The following is an 18,562-nucleotide window of genomic DNA, read 5'->3' as shown; positions in this document are numbered from 1 at the left end:
ACAACACAGAAAGTGGCTTTTGGGAGAGTTGGCGGTGGCCAGCAAATAAACTCAACAAAGCTAAACACATCTGCAATGTGATTTTGATTGTTATATACAAGGATTTAGTTTTAAATAACATAGATGTATTGAACTGTAAAATGCTCTGATGAAGAGGAAGTTTCTGGTTTCTTTGAGGACTCAGTTATGCCATGGGGTGTTTTGCTGAAAGCTGTCTTGTGAGAGGGCACATGATTTTTTTCTGGAAGATGTCTTGTAAGAGGGCATGTGATGTTTTTCTGGGAGTAGACACGTGAGAAGGTGTGTGATGTTTGGAAGGAGTTAAATAGAACCCCATGGACAGTGGAACGACACTTTATGCATTTCCACACTGCTAAGCCGTGCAACTCTTTGCTGGTCTTCACTGGTCTTCACTTCACATAGAGAAACGTTCCAGAGAACTTCATGTGGTACTCCGGCTGATTCTGGCTGCTTCTCCTGACTCTTGCCTATTCAGCAGAGCCTTGCTGTTTCTCCTGGATCATGCCACTGCTATGGATTACTCTTGCTGTTTGGTCTTTGCTGTTGGACTGGACTGATGGTATCCTGGCAATGCAAAGTGAAATTGGCCCAGGAAACTAGTCTAAACAGGTCCACAACCTCTTTTTCCTATTAACAGCCTTTCTCCACTTACTCTGCTTGGTATATGAGAAGTGAGGTTGAAGGTTTTTGTTGGTTTGTTTGTTTGTTTGTTTGTTTGAGGTGGAAGTTTTTAAGAACTCTAAATATAAAGTAGGTTTAGAAAAAATCTAAGCCTACACTCTGATTTCTTCTAGGGATGTTTAGCTCCTGGGCAGATCTCTGGAGGCCAGCACAGCACAGCACATGGCGTAGACTGGAGGCCCCCAAACCCAGTGAATTTTTTAACACAGTATTGTTGAATGGTAAGTGGCAAAAAGTACACCAGGACTTCCCACAAGCTCTGGAAGCTCTGACGCCCTCTTTCGACTTCTAAGGTTTTGCACATGCACATGCGCATGTGTGTAAAAATAAAACAAAATCTAAAAAAAAAAAATTATACCTTCTGGCCCATGCACAGGGATGTGCCGAGTCTTGGTGAAGGTTATTTCTTTCAGTGGTGTTTCATAACTTCCGCAGTATACATTTTTACCTTACTGGTTACAATTTCCCCCAGGGCTTTATGTTTTGGAGGTACTATTATAAACAGAATTATTCTCATAATTTCATTTTTATTATTAATGCATAGAAGTATAATTGATTTGTACAGTCACCTGCAACCTTTCAGAAATCATTTACTGGTCCTCATAACTTCTAGTGAACATCTAGGGATTTCTCTGCCTAAGATTATTGCCGTCGAAGGGTAGACATGGATCTGTCTTCCACTCCAACCCAGCTACATTTTATCTGCCTTTGTCGTCTAGAAGCTCCACTGTAACATCTGGCGGAAGTGGTGAGAAGCAGCACCTGTGCCACAGGGGAGGGAGGGGAGGTTGCACAGATACTCTGACCTCATAACTGCTCGGGCAATGGCAGAGGTGGATTGCGTCCCATAGAGAGGAAGCCAGCCAGTCAAGGGGCAAGATGGTGGCAGAGGAAGCACTTGATCACAGGTGCTACCTTATCAGAAGATGGCAGTTACTGGTCAAAGAACCAAATTAACTAACAGCCTCCAGGGAAAAACTTGTCTGGGTCCAGGAAGCGAAGTTAGCTGCAGACGGATGGGTGAGCAGCCGAGCAATCACTCATCCCTCGGTGTCTGTTTCTTTGACATGTGTTCCGGTGTTATCTAGTGTTCCGCAGCCTTGTAGATCTAAAGATAGGCCACATCTAGTCTTTTTCTTGTTTTTCCTGAAATAGTGGACTCTAGTTGGTAATAATTTTAAAGTTATATACCGGCTTTTATTTAGAGAGTAAGTGGCAAAGGGAACACAAGCAAAGGACGGTTTGCAAAGAACAAGTTACTCCATCAGATGACTTCAGAGAGGGAAAAGGGAAGGGTGTACAGGCAGCAGGTCCCCTCTGCCCATTCCCAGAGCAACTGTGCCATCTACTCACACACTCACACCGTATCTCATAAAAGGAAATAGATTTGTTCTCTTTTCTGACTGGTTAGAACAATAAGCTATGGTGGTGAGGAACGCCCCCCCCAACCTCCATCACTGCCCTGCACCCAAACCACTTAATGAAACCATACAGCTCGAACGCTCCTAACTTAAAAGTTTTCATTAACGTTGATTTGCACTTTGTTTTTCAAATCGTGTGTGTGTGTGTATGTGTGTGTGTGTGTGTGTGTGTGTGTGTGTGTACATGTGTGCAGTGATCTTAAAGGCCAGAGGCATTGGATATCCCTGGAGCTGCTGTTAGAGGCACCCAGAGGATGCTGGAGGCCACACTTGGGTCATCAGGAAGACTGGTAGCTTAGCAGGGAGCCATCCTCTCAGCCTCTCTCTGTGATTTCTGAATTTAGAATCAGAAAAGGAGCTTGGAATGAGCACCTGTTACTTCACGAAGGTTCCTTTGTGTTTGGGGGGAACCTTGTTTCTCGTAATTGGGGCAGTACTGCACACCGCTGAAGTGTAGGGGGTAATTTGCAGCATTTTCACACTACATCCAATGTTGCACACTAACTGATTTGAATGGGGGGGAATCTGCAGTATTTTTTACAGTACATCCAATGTTGCATACTGCTGAGTTGTAGGGGGAAATTTTCAGTAGTTTCATAGTACATCCATAGAATTTTCTGCTCTTATAGAAATGAAGTAGTTCAATTACAGAGACCAAATAATTTAATGTTTTCTATGGCATTGTTCTTCAGCATGCATCAAATTAGTATATCTTGGTATTTACTGTATCAACTTGATTTGAAAGTTTTCTTGGTGTAAAGGCATCCAGGAGTCCACAGGGCTGGTCTTGGAAAAGACCGAGGTAAGATTAGAAGGTTGAGACTTGAAGCCCTTCACTTCTTCTTCTAGGGAAGAGAACAAACTAACAACCAACTGATCACCACTAGTCAATAATTTAACCAGCTATACCTGTGCAATAAATATTTCATATGAAATGGTTTTTATGTGAAATTTTTACAGACTCAGCTCTGAGAGCTGAGCTTTGCTGTAGAGTTTCTCCTGTGTCTGCCACCCACTGGTCTAGTCTGAGGCATCTCTTCTCCTGCCAGCTTGGAGTGGAATATCCTAAGCCCTTCCCACAAGCAGCACCTTTTTGCCTGAGGAATTTTCATGTGCCCCTGGGTATATGGGTCTACAAAATAGATGTACAAATCAGTTACTGGCAATAAATTATAATTTTATTTTACAACAATTCTTCAGTGTCCATACAATGTCATCACTTATTAAAGATGGAACAGACCCACTTTTTAATGAGATGGACATGGTTTGTTTATTTTTGCCTAAAAAATTAAATATATGCTAGACATTTGATACCATGGGATGGAGGGCATCTTTAATGCTCTTCAGAGTTGACAGATGTGTTGATTTCATATTCATCATTTTTAGACTGCTGCTTCACACAAATAGGTACTAAAAATGGCAGAAGTGTGTTTATGGCAATCTAAAGAAATTATTGGTGATTCTGTCCTAATTCCAAGCTAAAACTCACTGAGTAATTTTTATGACAATGAAGTCAGCAACTTAAAGAGAAAGCTTTCAAATAAAGGGTGCTAATACACTAAAGTCAAAGATACACTGTGGGCATAAGGTTATTGTGCAGTTTAAATTCTGATTTCCTGGCTAAATGTTGTTTAAACTCTGCTCCCCAATTGTCTCCCAGTTATGTCAATAAAGCAGCTTACAGCCAATCAGTGAGCAGGGGGAGAATAGGGCGGGATTTCCTGCCAGCCAGCGGAGGGAAAGTTAGAAGAGAAAGCAGGGGTCCAAGATCAGGAAAAAAGAGCGGGAGCTGTGAAAAGCTACAAAATGCAAATATCACTAGGATGTTTTCTGGGAATGAGACAAAATAGCCTAGACCACAAAAAGTACAAATCAGAAGAAACCTACTAAGGATTCTTAATGATTTTCAAAAATTGCTGAGAGATATTAACTGGCTGCAGCCTACAATTGGTTTGACTGCCCAAGAGCTAAGTAATTTATTACAAACCTTACAAGGTGATAAGGACTTAAATAGCCCAAGAAAGATATCAGCTGAAATTTACTCTGGTAGAAAGGAAATTATAAGATTCATATATAGATGTCCTTGATCCAAAGATGGCCTATATTTTGGTTATCTTGCCTTCTACTCATTCTCCCACAGGAATTCTTATGCAAAGAGAAGACTGTATCTTAGAATGGATATTTTTGGCACACAAAGTGGATTGCTGTGAGTTCGAGGCCAGCTTGGTCTACAAAGTGAGTCTAGGACAGCCAAGACTATATAGAGAAACCCTGTCTCAAAACAAAAACAAAAGTAAAAATTTTAAAACCTACATAGAAAAATGTTTCTGAATTGATTGTAAAAGGAAAACTGAGACCTAGCCAATTAGCTGGAATAGATCCAGCTGAGATTGTGGTACCTTTTACTAATGCTGATATTGCCTCATTATGGGCAGACAGTGAACATTGGCAGAGAGCTTGCAGTGATTATTTTGAAGAAATTAACAACAGAAACCCAAATGGCAGTGACTTCAGTTCATAAAAAGAACTAATTGGATTCTCCCTTGTATAGTAAAGATGACTCCAATTTCTGGCACTCCTACATTTTAACCAGTGCAAATAAAATTTTAAAAGGCAGGTTATAAGTCAGTAAATATAAGTAAAGTGTTTAAGAGTCCTTAAGATTCAGTTTAAAAATCCAAATTATATGCAATTCTGATGGTGTTATCAGATATTTAAGAGTCTCTTAATATAATAACTGACTCTTAACATGCTGAAAGAGTTGTTTTGCATATAGAAACTGCTTATCTAGTTCAGGATGATTCTAATTTAACTTTATTATTTACTCAGTTACAACAAGTGATCAGAAATAGAAATCATCCATTATGTATAACACATGTAAGATCTCATACTGGTCTACCAGGCCCTCTAGCACAAGATAATGGTGAAGTTGATCAACCATTGATAGGAAGTGTGTTAGAAGCTTCAGAGTTTCACTAAAAAGTTAAAACACCATGTTAATAGCAAAGGCTTGAAGAAGAGATTTTCTATCACTTGGAACAAGTGACAAAATGTCCTGCTTGTTCTTTATATAACCAGACCCTATTACCTTCAGGAAGTAACCCTAAAGGTAGTCAAAGAAATGAATTTTGGCAAATGGATGTGCCTCATTCATTGGCAAACTGAAGTATGTACACCATACTATAGACACATATTCAGGGTTTTGATGAGGAATGGCCTTGAGTTCTGAAAATGTTGACTCTGTTATTACACATTTATGAGGTCATGACAATTATGGGTATGCCTATACAAATTAAGATCGACAAGGCTCCATCATACGTCTCTAATAAAATGAAACAACTTTGTTTACATATTAGAGAAGAATGTCACAGGTATACATAATCCTAGAGGACAAGCAGTCATTGAAAGATCCGATCATACTTTAAAAGAAATGCTTATGAAACAAAAAAAGGGGTATCAAAGACCCCCAGAAATAGGTTACATGATGCTTTATTGACTTTAAATTTCTTGAATGCTAATGAATGAAAAACAACAGCTGCTGAAAGACTCTGGATTATAGAAAAATCTGCTGAGTTAGATCAGCCTGTCTATGTCAAGGATATCCTAGCCTCAGAATGGAGAACAGGAAATGTGTTCTCCTGGGGTAGAGATTCTGCATATGTTCATACAGAAAATGAGGAGTTATGGGTTCCATCAAAACTGTTAAAAATCAGATATGACAGAAGGAGACCCCTTGAAGATTGTGCTCACACACACAAGAAGAGAGAAATCCAGAAGACCAAACAGAACTCTCCCAATAGGGAATGGAAAGGTGATCGAAGATAGACCTCAAGGCTTGCTAGCTGCAAGGTGCTTGTCAGCTATTTCTGGAAAGGGTGCACCTATATGTTTTAACAACTTAAATTTTTTTTTTTTAATGATGAACTGGTCTCCACTTGTTGAAGCCTAAATTGACACAACTGGCCCAAAACATAGATTTTATTTTGTTTCTTTGCTTGACTTTTGTCTGAAGGTTTTGAGTTACAATGATAGAAAATTGAGAGGCAAATCTCTAAGTTGTGAATCAGCCTGGTTTACACAATAAGTCTGGGCAGGAACTCCCTGCTTATAAGCTACTTACAAAGACAGCCTAGGATTCAAAATGACAAATTTATCCTTACTATTTAAGTTCTTTTTTTCTTAATGGGTGATATGTCCTTACTGATGTTAAAAAAAAAAAATGGGTACACACTGCCCTAAAAAGGCCAGCCAATCTCCTTAGAAAGTGGAGCTCTGATGGGAGAATTGGTGCCAAAGGGCATTTGGCCTGAGAGATATATTCTGTTGGTCAATTTAAGGACCCAAGTTTAGGCTAAGAGACAAACATGCAAGCTGCATGCCTCCCACATTGATAAGATCTTGCATGCTGACTGAGCTGAGGTGTCACACTGCTCTGGCAGCTTGCTTGTCCCTTTAAACACGGGACATTTTCATAGGGGACAAATGGTAATCATGCCTGATGCAAAGAAACACCGGGCCTTAAACAGGTGGCAAAGCACATGCCAGCCTGGTTAGGTCCCAAAACGCAAAGGCAGAACCATCCATCCCATATGTGGAAAAGAGGTAGTACAAAAATGGCCCCAACAAATACAAAAACCCAGGTACAAGATGCCTAGGGTATGCTTAAAGTCTAAAATTAAAAAGTTTATATAAGGTTTATTTAAAATATATGACTTTTCTATTGCTCATGGCAACTGGCTTGTCTCTTCAAACATGAGTCCTTCTCATGGGAGACAGGCAGTGGCTTGGCCTAATACAACAGGTACCTGAGACCGCAGAAGAGTAGATCACTACAACCTTGCTTTGATTTCAACATGATATTGGTAATATACATCCTCTTTGAGAGAGGTCAAAATAAAACAGACCTGGTTAAAAAGGAGACTGCTAAATTATATCAGTCAATACCTATGTGACCTCAAATTGTAGAACAAGCAGGTAACATAGTTCACTGATCCCTCCTCATGGGAACAGCTCTGAGACTGACTGAGACATGAAAATGTCTCCAGCCAAAAAATCAATTGTGCATAACCTATAGATTTTTTGGCTACAATTTCCTTAGGACTTATCATGCCACTCTTTGATATGGCATAGGTAAAATTTTGTTTTACAGAGAATCATCTTTAACTGAACTGCCATCAATACACAGCCCACACATATATTAACACAAGAATGTATAATACCTTTGAATGTTTATATATTTCTCAGAGCAAGAGGACCAGACACTTAAAAAGATAAGTAGCCGAGGTGATCCTCCCTGCCAGGTGGCCTCAGTGGCAATGTGTCCTTGTAAATCTTCACCTGGGACAATATCAAAGTGGCTAATCTATGTCATCCAGCATCACAGACTGTTCTAGTCAGTTAAGCACTGAACTTTTTCAGTATTCAAACATTGGACAGCAAAAGTTTTTTTTAAAGACTAGACAATATCCCAGTTTTCTTGGGCTCCCAAAAAAGAAAACGACATTATACTCCCATGGGGGGTAGGGGTGGCTGTGGTTATTCTATGCATAATAGATGTTTGTTGTTATTTAAAGGGGTTGGTTATAGGAATGATAAGTAAAAGGGTAGATTATTGAATCTACTTTTAAAGCAAAGAACATTAATAAGCCAAAAATCTTACATTGATATAGATCTTTGTGTTATGTTTTATTACAGCATGCTAAAGTATTGCACCTAAGTAATTCTTGAAATTATAATATTACGTTCTAGTCATTTTGAAAGCTACTATTATGAACTGTTTAGGATAAGTAAGAAATTAGTCAGACGATAAAACTCATGGTCATGTTGGGTACTAGTTTAGTTGCCATAATTACAACATTATATTTCCTAGATTGACAGATGAAAAATAGTTAAAAACAAACAACTCAGATAAGATAGACAGATGGTCTTCAAAACCTCAGAGATCTACAGAATATGGCATTTAAATATTTTATTAACTTACGGCTTTTTTTTTTTTTTTTTTTTTTTTTTTTTTTTTGGACATGAGACATGTCTGCTCCTGGCAGCATCCCATTCTACTTCAAAGGGCATCAAAGGCTTCTTCATATATGGCAAGCTAGCCACTGGTGAGAAAATGGCCTTGTATCAGTTACAGACAGAATACTGTCCAAACAGGACAAACTGGATGCAGGAAAGTTGACTGTGGAGTTTTGCAAGGGCAAGGTAGGCAAGTCCTTTATAATTCCTGCTTCATAGAAAAGTCTGTCATTATTTTGGGCCAAAAGGCTGAAGATGATGCTACAACACTACAGAAAATTTTTGAAGGACTGTCCAGGCAGCTAAATATCTCTGTCGTTTCTATACTTTTGGAAGCTACTTGCCTGCACTTCCTACATATTTAGGGAATATTTATTCCTTCTTAAGTCTCTGATGGGGTTGAAGACTAGATAGTTATAGTCTCACAGTTAAACTTAAATTGTTTAGGATGATAGAAATTGATAGATAGTAAAATACTATATACAAATGTAAGTCTTACCTAATACTTTTCATAATTATTATATTGTATATAGTTTGGTTATTGTAAGAAAAGGAGCCTTTTATTAAGCTAAAGGGGGGAATATAGGCATAAGGTTATTGTGTAGTTTAAATTCTGATTTCCTGTCTAAATGCTGTTCAAACTCTGCTCCCCAATTGTCCCCCTGTTATGTCTATAAAGCAGCTCACAGCCCATCAATGAGCAGAAGAGAGAATAGAGCTGCATTTCCTGCCAGCCAGAGGGGAGGGGTTAGAAGAAGAAGCCGGGGATTCAGCACAGGTAGAAGTCCAACAAAGACCAGGAGGAAAAAGCAGGAGCCAAGGAAAGCTACAAAGTATCAGTGGGATGTTTTCTGGGAGTAAGACAAAGTAGCATAGACACTTAAGAACAGACTTAAACTGCTCAGATTGTGTTATGAAGGCTTGTACTATAAAAGAGTCTTAATTATTTGTGTGATTGCTGGGTTAAGAAATAAGCTAAGGAATAACAATTGGGGTGTAATCTGAACAAATATTTAAAAAGAAATAAGCTAAGAGAAACAAACACTGTTTTATGAAAATAACTTTAAGAATACACTAATTTGAACAATGGCATAGAAATATTAAAATATTTGTTCACTGTAATTGAATTGTTTCATTTCTAGAAAAGCAAAAAATTGCATGAATGTACTGTTATAATACTGCAAACTTCCTTATCTATTATCAGCCTGTAAAGAAGGGAGGTTGAAGACATAGGCTATGTTGGGTCTTTTATTAAAAATTATTAAATTTTAATTATACTATTTCCCCTTCTTCTCCTCCCTCCTACCCCTCCCATGTTTGCCTTCCTGTTAATCTCATGGCCTCCTCTTCTTTAACCAGTTGTAACATATACATATAAATTAATCAATACGTAAATGCAACCTACTGAGTCAAGTCAGTTCAGTGCATGTATATTTTTTAGGGCTGACCACTTGGTGTTGGATAACCAATTGGGGCTCATTCAATGGTAACACTAGTTCTTCCCCTCTCATCAGTTGTTATTTGCCTTTAGCTCCTCATCTAGGGGTGGGATCCCAGTGAGATGTATTTCCATATATATTGGGATGTCAACTGGTGCTGGAATTGTCCAGGTCTTGTTTAGGAAAGCATGTTGTTGACATTTCATAAGTGTAGCTTCCTGTCCTAGCTGGAAGGCATAGTCTCACAGCAGATGTCCTGGTGTTCGCACTCTTACAGTCTTTTTGCTCCTTCTTCCATGGTGTTTCTTGAGCTTTAGGTGCAGGCATTGTATGCATCTTTTGGGGCCTGGCTCACCACAGTCAGTTATTCTCTGCATTTTGACCACTTGTCACCCATTTGATGCACAAAGAAGCTTCCTTGGTGAGGGCTGAGAGCTATACGTATCTGTGGGTATAAGGGTAAGCATTTAGAGTACAGTTAGGAATTATGCTGGTTCAGTAAAATGTTAGTAGTAGATTATCCTCTAAAATCCATGACTTCAGTAGCTATGTGTGGTTGGCTAGCTTTACAGTAGCAAGTATGGTTTCCCTCCTGTTTATCAGGCCTTGTGTCTAATTAGACAGCCCTTGGTCACCACTAAGATGTGAGTGCCGCTATTGCACCATTAGAAATATCTTACCCTGCTGGTCATTATTATGGTTCATAGGCATCATAGGTGGGTAGAACTATTGTGACTGTTGTGCTATCTTTTCAGCTTTCATATTGCCTTCTGGTACTAAGAAAGCAAGTCTCAGGGGTAAGGCTTTAGGTTCAGTTCCAGGCCTAATCCTCTGTGTTCTGTGTCCAAAGTGTTTGGAGTCTTCAGCATGGGGTCTTACCTAAAACTTCTGAAATGAAACCATAAAATTGTCTATAATATTCTAGGATTTTCCTGGACTCCTCTGACCAACAACTTGAAAGATTTCTCATGCTTGGTACTGGGATATTTTTAATATGTCTTTTTTTTAGATTATAATTATATCACTTTCTCCTTCCTTTTTATCTAGCTAAAACCTCCCCCACACACACCCCTCATGCTTGCCAGTTTTATGTCAGCTTGACACAGCTAGAGTCATCTGAGAGAAGGGAACTTCAATTGAGTAAACGCCTCCCTATGGCCAGGCTGCCAGCAAGCCTGTAGGGCATTTTCTTAACTAGTGATTATTGTGGGAGAGTCCAGATCATTGTGGATGGTGCCATCTCTGGGCTGGTGGTCCTGGATTCTATAAGAAAGCAGGATGAACAAGCAGGGAGCAGGGGGAGCAAGCCAGTAAGCAGAACCCTTCCATGGCCTCTGCATCAACTCCTGCCTCCAGGTTCCTGCCCTGTTTGAGTTCCTGTGGGAAATGAATAAAGTGCCTGTGTGGACCCAAGGCCGCAGTGAGGGTGAACAAACATGGGTGAGCCCTGACAAAATATCTTGGAGTCATTTTCCATTTGATTTTGACTGGGTTTTCATCGTTGTGCACACAGACACCTTTTATTTTATTTGTCCAAATGATCAATGATTCCCCACATGTAGCTCCACAACCACATTTTATAAGCAGGGTTTTATAGTAAGTGTTGGGTAGCCAGTCTAAAGGGCCCAGCGCTCCAGGCTAGAGTAGAGGTTGGACATTTGAGACTGTATCCTCAGACAATCTCAGGGTGCCTTTCTTCCCAGGGGAGCCAGATCCTGAATTCTTGGAAATTCATTCCTTTATGGTCACTCGACCTAGCTACACAGGAAATGCATTCCTTTATGGTCACCTGACCTAGCTGCATGGGAAATGCATTCCTTTATGGTCACCTGACCTAGCTACCCAGGAAAGGGTGTTAGAAAGGAGAAACTGTGGCCAAAGCAAAGACAGCACTGAGAAGAAGCGTTACTTTAAAATACATTTACTAACAAAACAATCAAAACACTCTGGCTCCGCAGGTAAAGGTGCTTGCTGCCTAGATAGACAGCCTGAGCTCAACGGATGGTAGAAGAAAACATTAATCCTACAAGTTGACTTCTGACCTCCAGACATATGCTGTAGAATGTGCCCCCTCCAAAAAAATAAATAAACAAAAGCTCCTGGTTGTGTTATTGCTGCATCATCCTCCCTATATGGTCTAGCCTGATTGATTGCAGTGGCTGCCTCATGAGGCTGCGCTAGGGTGCAGACAGAGTGCAGTGATCAATTAAGCATGCCTGTGAGTTATAGGCAGCCTGCTCAGTTTTCTTTTTCTTTTCTTTTTTCTTTTTTCTTTTTTTCTCTAAGGCAATTAAGAGTGAATCTCCTGTATATGCTCATAGGGTATCAAGTCTCTTCTTGGTAGCCTGCTATCCTTCCTTTGAGTGCCACCAAGCCTCCCCATTCAGGGGACGTGGTCAAATATGGGGCACCAGAGTTCATGAGAAAGTCAGTCCTCACTCTCCACTCAACTGTGAAGAATGTCCTGTCTATTGGCTAGATCTGGGTAGAGGTTCGAAGTTTACTGCAAGTATTGTCCTTGGCTAGTGCCATAGTTTGAGCAGGACCCCTGGGCCCAGATCCGCCCATCATAATGTTCTTCTTGTAGGTTTCTAGGACCCTCTGGAGGTCCCCCTCAGTCACAGTCATAGGGGAGGGGAGTAACAGGAAACTGGGAGGGAGGGAGGAATGGGAGGATACAAGGGATGGGATAAAATTGAGATGTAATATGAATAAATTAATAAAATATATTTTTTTAAAATAGTGAATCTCCTTCCAAAGGCAACTGTTATATAAAGGAGAGAAGAAGGAAAGCCCTTCATAGTATAGGGAGGGGACTGGATGGAGTGAGGCATGCAGATAAAAACACCTGGTGACACTCAGAGGAAGGGTAAGCAGGCTACCAAGAAGAGACTTGATAGGCTGTGATCTTACAGTGGGGGACAAGTTCCCCTTCTGTCACAGACCTAGCAGAAGGGGAATAGGATGAAAGAGGGAGGAAGGGGGAACGGGAAGATACAAGTGAGGGAATAACAAATAAGATGTAATCTGAATAAATTACTTAAATAATTTTTTAAAAAACCACTGATGTAGATGAGAGGAAAAAATAAAGCCACAAGTGAGTCAACACAAAGTTGACTTTGAAATTTAACCAGATTTCTGTAATTGCAAATACCCCTGAATAAAATCAGGAAAAATGAATTAAATCTTCTATACCTGGGACACTCAAGGATATGGCTGCTGTGGTGCTGGGGTCTTTTGCATTGCTACAGCCTTATGAGTGGAGAGTGACATGATCTCAGAGAGCAGTGCATTTAGAAGCTCTCTGGAATGGAAGTTGGCCTGGCATGCATGGTCCCAAAGGAAAGGCAGTTTCTTACTCTCCTTTTGGACCTGACTACAGGAGATGCCCCCTAGGAACCGCAGGATACATACAACAGGCAATAAGCACTGCCTTCTAACTGGTATTGGGATGGGCCAAAGCTCTGAGGCGCACAGGATATGAGCAGGACTTATGGACACCCAGGGCAGCAATTCCAGCTGATGAGACACAGGAAGGAGTCAGAATGGGTGATGGAAATACCAAATGCCAGTCACTGGTGTGAGCTCTCCACAGAGCCAGACGGGAAGTCATGGCATGAGCTACCTTGAGAATGTTCTGGATAGTGTCTTACTTCATTTTTCCATTCTGTATATGTAAGAAAAGGCTGGCAACAGTCCCCTATGATAAAAACATGAGCTATGAATCCCATGTCACTGAGAACATGGATGTGCGTGGCAGTGAGAACATGGATGTGCGTGGTGGTGAGAGCATAGATGTGTGTGGCAGTGAGAACATGGATGTGCGTGACACTGAGAACATGGATGTGCGTGGTAGTGAGAACATGGATGTGCGTGGTGGTGAGAGCATAGATGTGTGTGGCAGTGAGAACATGGATGTGCATGGCAGTGAGAACATGGATGTGTATGGCAGTGAGAACATGGATGTGCGTGGCGGTGAGGACATGGATGTGCGTGACACTGAGAACATGGATGTGCGTGGCAGTGAGAACATGGATGTGCGTGGCACTGAGAACACGGATGTGCGTGGCACTGAGAACATGGATGTACATGGCAGTGAGAACATGGATGTGCGTGACACTGAGAACATGGATGTGCATGGCAGTGAGAACATGGATGTGCGTGGTGGTGAGAGCATGGATGTATGTGTTGGTGAGAACATGGATGCGCATGACGATGAGAACATGGATGTGCATGACAGTGAGAACATGGATGTGTATGGTGGTGAAAATGGGGAAAGTCTCCCACATGCTTCAGGTCATATAGAAAAACATGTTCATGTCTCTCCAATCTACATGCTTGTCAATTTTGTGAACCAACTTATGGCAATTTACCATCTACAAGTGTGATGACATTTAACAGTATTATTCCTGGTGACACAATTGCAAATCAGGGAATAATAGAAAGGATGTGATGTCTGTCAATAGGCTGCTGGGTAAATTAACTCTTAGGCAATTCTATAATGGAAGGTTACATGCTAAATGCTAAAACAAATGTAGCAATACAAGTATGAAACACAATATCACTTGTTATAGTGTAGCAAATAAAAAGAAACTGTGATCTGAGTTTGTATCCATTTGTACAGAGGGCAAGGGTGGGAGGGGCTGAGAATGGGAGGGCAAGGGTGGGAGGGGCTGAGAATGGGAGGGAGTCTAACGGTCTGCCTGTTAGCATACTTCATTTATTGAGCTACATGGTATCTATAAAAAGTAAAAAAAAAAAAAAAAAAAAAAAAGCCAATTGTGTGCATGAGAATGCACACACCCATGTATACACAGAGAGAGAGAGACAGACAGACAGACAGAGAGAGAGAGAGAGAGAGAGAGAGAGAGACAGAGAGAGACAGAGAGAGACAGAGAGAGACAGAGAGACAGAGACAGAGACAGAGAGACAGAGAGACAGAGAGAGAGGGAGGGAGGGAGAGATCCTTTGTGTTCAATCTCAGAGCCTTATCATAGCGGTCCCTTCCAGTCTGGGTGAGGTAAACCTACCCAGGGATTCAGTTTACAAGGCTTACCATAGATCCCATAATATGAAGAGGCTTAATGTCAGTGGGATCTTGTTTCATCTCACTCGGTGCTAGACTCCTTGATGATCCCCCATGAGGGCACAACTTGGAGGGAAAGCATTTTATTGTGGCCTAGGTCATGGGAGCCTGAAGTTTGACAACCCCAACACCCCAGCTCCTGTACCTCATTGCTTTCTGCTCATCCCACTAGGGAGGGGGGCCGCTTCAGGAGCTCCTGCCGGCTTTAGGCTTTACAGAGTTCGTTCTGAATTCACTGCCAGGCTGGTTCCTCCCACTGGCGTTCTGATCATGTGCTTTCCTAGGATGACCATAGAGAGTGAGGCAGCGTGACCTTCAGTCCTCACTTCCACACCCCAAGACTGACGCTCACCCCCTGCGCAAACCTTCGCCTTCGCTGCAGCCTGAGCACCTGCCCACTGTGAATGCTCCCATCTCTATCTCAAGAACATGAGTCTGGCTTCCGTGGGGCCAAGTGAGCCAGGTGTAGTCTGTTTTCAGACACCAGGGCTTCACCACAGGCTGAAGTAGCTTCCCTGGCATCTCAGTCAGGAGGCGCTGTTTGATCTGGGCTACTTTCTCATGAGGGCAACAGGCAGCCTGTGCAGCTGCTCCCTCCTGTAACTTTGCCTGACACCCAGGACAGCTGCTAAGGGGACAGAAATCTCTTACCCTCTTTGTTCCATTGAGCACTTTGTTTCCACCCCGACTTTTGGATCCAGGTGATTCCCCTAATTGGCCAACAAAAGCCGCTGGAATAAGGCAGAGATGGCTGGCCCAGGCGGAGCTCTGCACAAGTCATTTAAAACGAAATCAATCTCACTTCTTCCCTTCTCTGTCAGTGTTCTGAAATAATATTTGAAGTTCTGTTTGGTCTCTTTGGAGAAATGCCAATGAATCGAGGCATATACCGAAGCTATATTTCAAGCCATGGTTGTGCTCAGGGCTTCTGAAAAGTGATTCTGACTTAGGGGTAATGCAGGATACAGGTTTAATAACCTGCCCTGTGACTTCTCTCTCTGGTTTGTTGTTGTTGTTGTTTGTTTATTTGTTTTGTTTTTTAAGGAAATTACAACAAACTACAGACACAGCTGAGAGACACTTCTTGTCTGAGAGTGTTAGGCCATAGTGCTTTTTTTAGTTTTCATTTATTTCTTTACCTAACTAAAAAATTTAGGAGTATTTATTTTATGTGCATGAGCGTGTTGCCTACATGTGTGTATGTGTACCATGTACATGCCTGGTACCCACAGAAGTCACATGGTGTCTGGTCACCCGGAACTGGAGTTATCGATGGCTGTGACGCAATATGTGGGTGCTGGGAGTTGAACCTGAGTCCTCTGCAAGTGAAGCCTGCGCGCTTAGCCACTGAGCCATCTTTCCAGTCACTAGCTTCGTTTAATTTTTATTATTCTACGATGAAATTAAGAGGTTTTTCTTAAATATTGAGGTTTGAAGAAAAATGTACAGATTCTCAGCTGTTTAGTTTTGCTGTTAGCCAGATCATAGAGCTAAAAATTAAAGGAGGGGGATTTGTCACCGAGAGTGCTCCCTGTCCCAGCCCCGCCCCCCCCCCCCACCCTACACTGTCCAGTTTGCTCTGCTGGGTCTCCTCATGGAGAGCCAGGCTGGAGGCCTCACAGCACTCACTTTCCACTGCTGGCTGCCAGTGCTCAGAGAAGACAGGTTGTCCACACCAGGCGGCCATAACTGAGCCCACACCTGCTCGGGAGGTAGCTCCTGCAAGTGGGAGTGCACATTTCCACTGCCTAGCTGTGTGATAAAACTAATGCTTACCCTCAAAGCAGTTGGTTATTTGCAAACAATATTTAGTAGAAGAGGAACCTTCAGATTTAGTTTTAAAACAAACAAAAGAAACCTCTTACTCCATTGCAGCTATGGGTGAATTGTAGTCTTTGACTAAGAACAACAACAACAACAACAAAAGCCTGCTTGTTTGTTTCCGCTGTTTTAGGTTGTTTCCAACTCTCGAATTTAATGTGTGGGGTCTTTACAGTCTCCAAAAAGAATCAAAAACTTGACTTCAGGATGGCTCAATAGGTAAAGTGCTTGCCCTGAAGCCACAAGGACCTGGGTTCAGATCCCCTGCATTCACATAAAAGTCAGGTACTGTAAGCCCAGCACTCAAGAAGCAGAGGCAGGTGGATCTCTGGGTTACAAGCTAGCCCTGTCTACATGCCAGTTCAAGCCAGCCAGGGGCACACAGTGAGACCTTGTCTCAAAAGAAAAAAAATAACTTAAATGTTTTAATACAGATGTTTCAAACTCTAGTTCTAAATTTGTCAGAGGCCATTCTACAGGAAGATGGACAGTGCTGGCTCTCACTGTCCTCCCTGGACCATGGCACCCAGTTTTAAAGCCCTGTGTCCCAATTCATCAAAGTGTTTTCCTAAAGCCTGGCTGGCAAAAATCCAGGGCAATTTTCTTACAAACCAATCAGAATTCATCACTTAAATTTTTATCTTGCTAGCAAATTGAAGTTAAAATTTTGGTAACTGTTGCCAAGGTAACCAGGTACATACCATCAATGCAGAAGGGTGTCTGTTCTATTCCCTTGAATCTCAGATGGCTTGTCTCTGCTTCAGCCAATAGAATATCATTAAAGTATGTCACCTGACCTCAGACTCCACACAGGAACCCTTTTGAGTTTCGTCTGTGTGTCAGACAGGGATATCAAGAGAAATAGAACAGCTAAGGTCTAAAGAACCCACTGTCTTCCTCCTGCCAATGGGAGAGCAGTAGGTAAGAAGGAGCCACTGAGCCAATGGACCAGATTCCAGGCTGAGTCCAAAGGCCCGAGACCTCTGAGCATAGAGAGTAGGAGATGACCTGAGCCTCCTCTTGCCAGGATCCACACTGGGCGGTCCCTACTCACACCAGGAGGACCCTTTGTCAGTGTTCTTCTAACTCACTCTGTGGTAATGCTCAACCAGATGCTGAGCATCTGCCACCTAGGTGCCTGACACAGAAATTCAACCACCATAGCCGGCTCCTCTCAGGGTGCTCACTCTGAAGATGGCCAGATGCTATTTTGGGGGGATACCAAGACACGAGGAAGCTTCTACAGTGCAACTGGAAAGAGAAGAAAAGAAATGCCTGGTGAGGGGTCCTTCTCTAGACCCTGGGCATGGACAACTGCTGCCCACCTCACTGTGGCATGAAGGGGCAGACAGCATCCAATGAAAGCTATCTGGCCACCACCTACTCCCAGGCCTCGGGGATAATACCTTAAGCCTCTCACTTTGGGAGTGGTTTTATGATGTAATCATTTTCTGCAAGATAGCTCTACTGGCATGCCACATTTGAAAGACTTTTTAAACAAGTTAGAAAAGTTTAGAGCCAGGTTTTAATTCAGGGACAGATACAAGTGCTTCTTTATAGCTTTTGCCATGGCAACAATAAACACTCTCAAACAGCATTCCCAGAATGCTCTTCTGCAGACAAAAGTGTCTATTTAAGAAGTATTGCTCTTAACCACTTATGGCTTCAAATGTCTCTTTTTCTGATAGGAGCAGATTGAGTAATTTTCCCCACAAAATGTCTGCTAAGTGACAGGCTACTAACCAAATAGTAGCCTGTTACCACAGAAAACCCATTTTCTTTTTTGCTTTATTATTGAGAAATGGTTATAGAGAAAATACACAGAGCCCTTGGATCCTTCAACTGTTTTCATTTTACCATTATCTGTCTCTCTAAATATGTACACATAGCATTGTTTATTAGCTGTCTGTTCTTCGGTATCTAAACACTTCATGGTATATCCTTTACAAACGTCACAGGACTATGGTCAATGCCAGCTCTTAGCACTGAGAAGCACTGCCCTCTAACAGACAAGCTTAGTCCAAAGCTCGCCAGCTGTTCCAACAGTTCTTTTATAGAACAATAAGAACGGAATCCTC

The 18,562-nt window shown here is 41.8% G+C and overlaps 1 protein-coding gene across 6 annotated transcripts in view; it reads left to right on the top strand.

Annotated features, from left to right (window-relative positions):
* LOC311604562 (uncharacterized protein) overlaps window positions 1–18,562 on the top strand; it is a 186,497-nt gene that overhangs the window by 154,151 nt on the left and 13,784 nt on the right. For 2 of the 6 annotated variants that reach the window (XR_014781556.1, XR_014781557.1), the window contains exons 5-6: window positions 816–923; window positions 14,948–15,063. The gene's annotated coding sequence lies outside the window, so the exon portion shown is untranslated. Of the gene's footprint in view, window positions 1–815; window positions 924–14,947; window positions 15,064–18,562 lie in introns of those variants that run through there. The other 4 variants (XR_014781558.1, XR_014781559.1, XR_014781554.1 and 1 more) reach the window with 3 other exon arrangements.

The sequence above is a fragment of the Acomys minous genome (genome assembly GCF_964271855.1).
Source record: "Acomys minous genome assembly, chromosome: 9".
NCBI classification, from domain to species: Eukaryota; Metazoa; Chordata; class Mammalia; order Rodentia; family Muridae; genus Acomys; species Acomys minous.
Note: the sequence above shows the minus strand (reverse complement) of the source record. Positions and strands in the feature narration are given on the sequence as shown.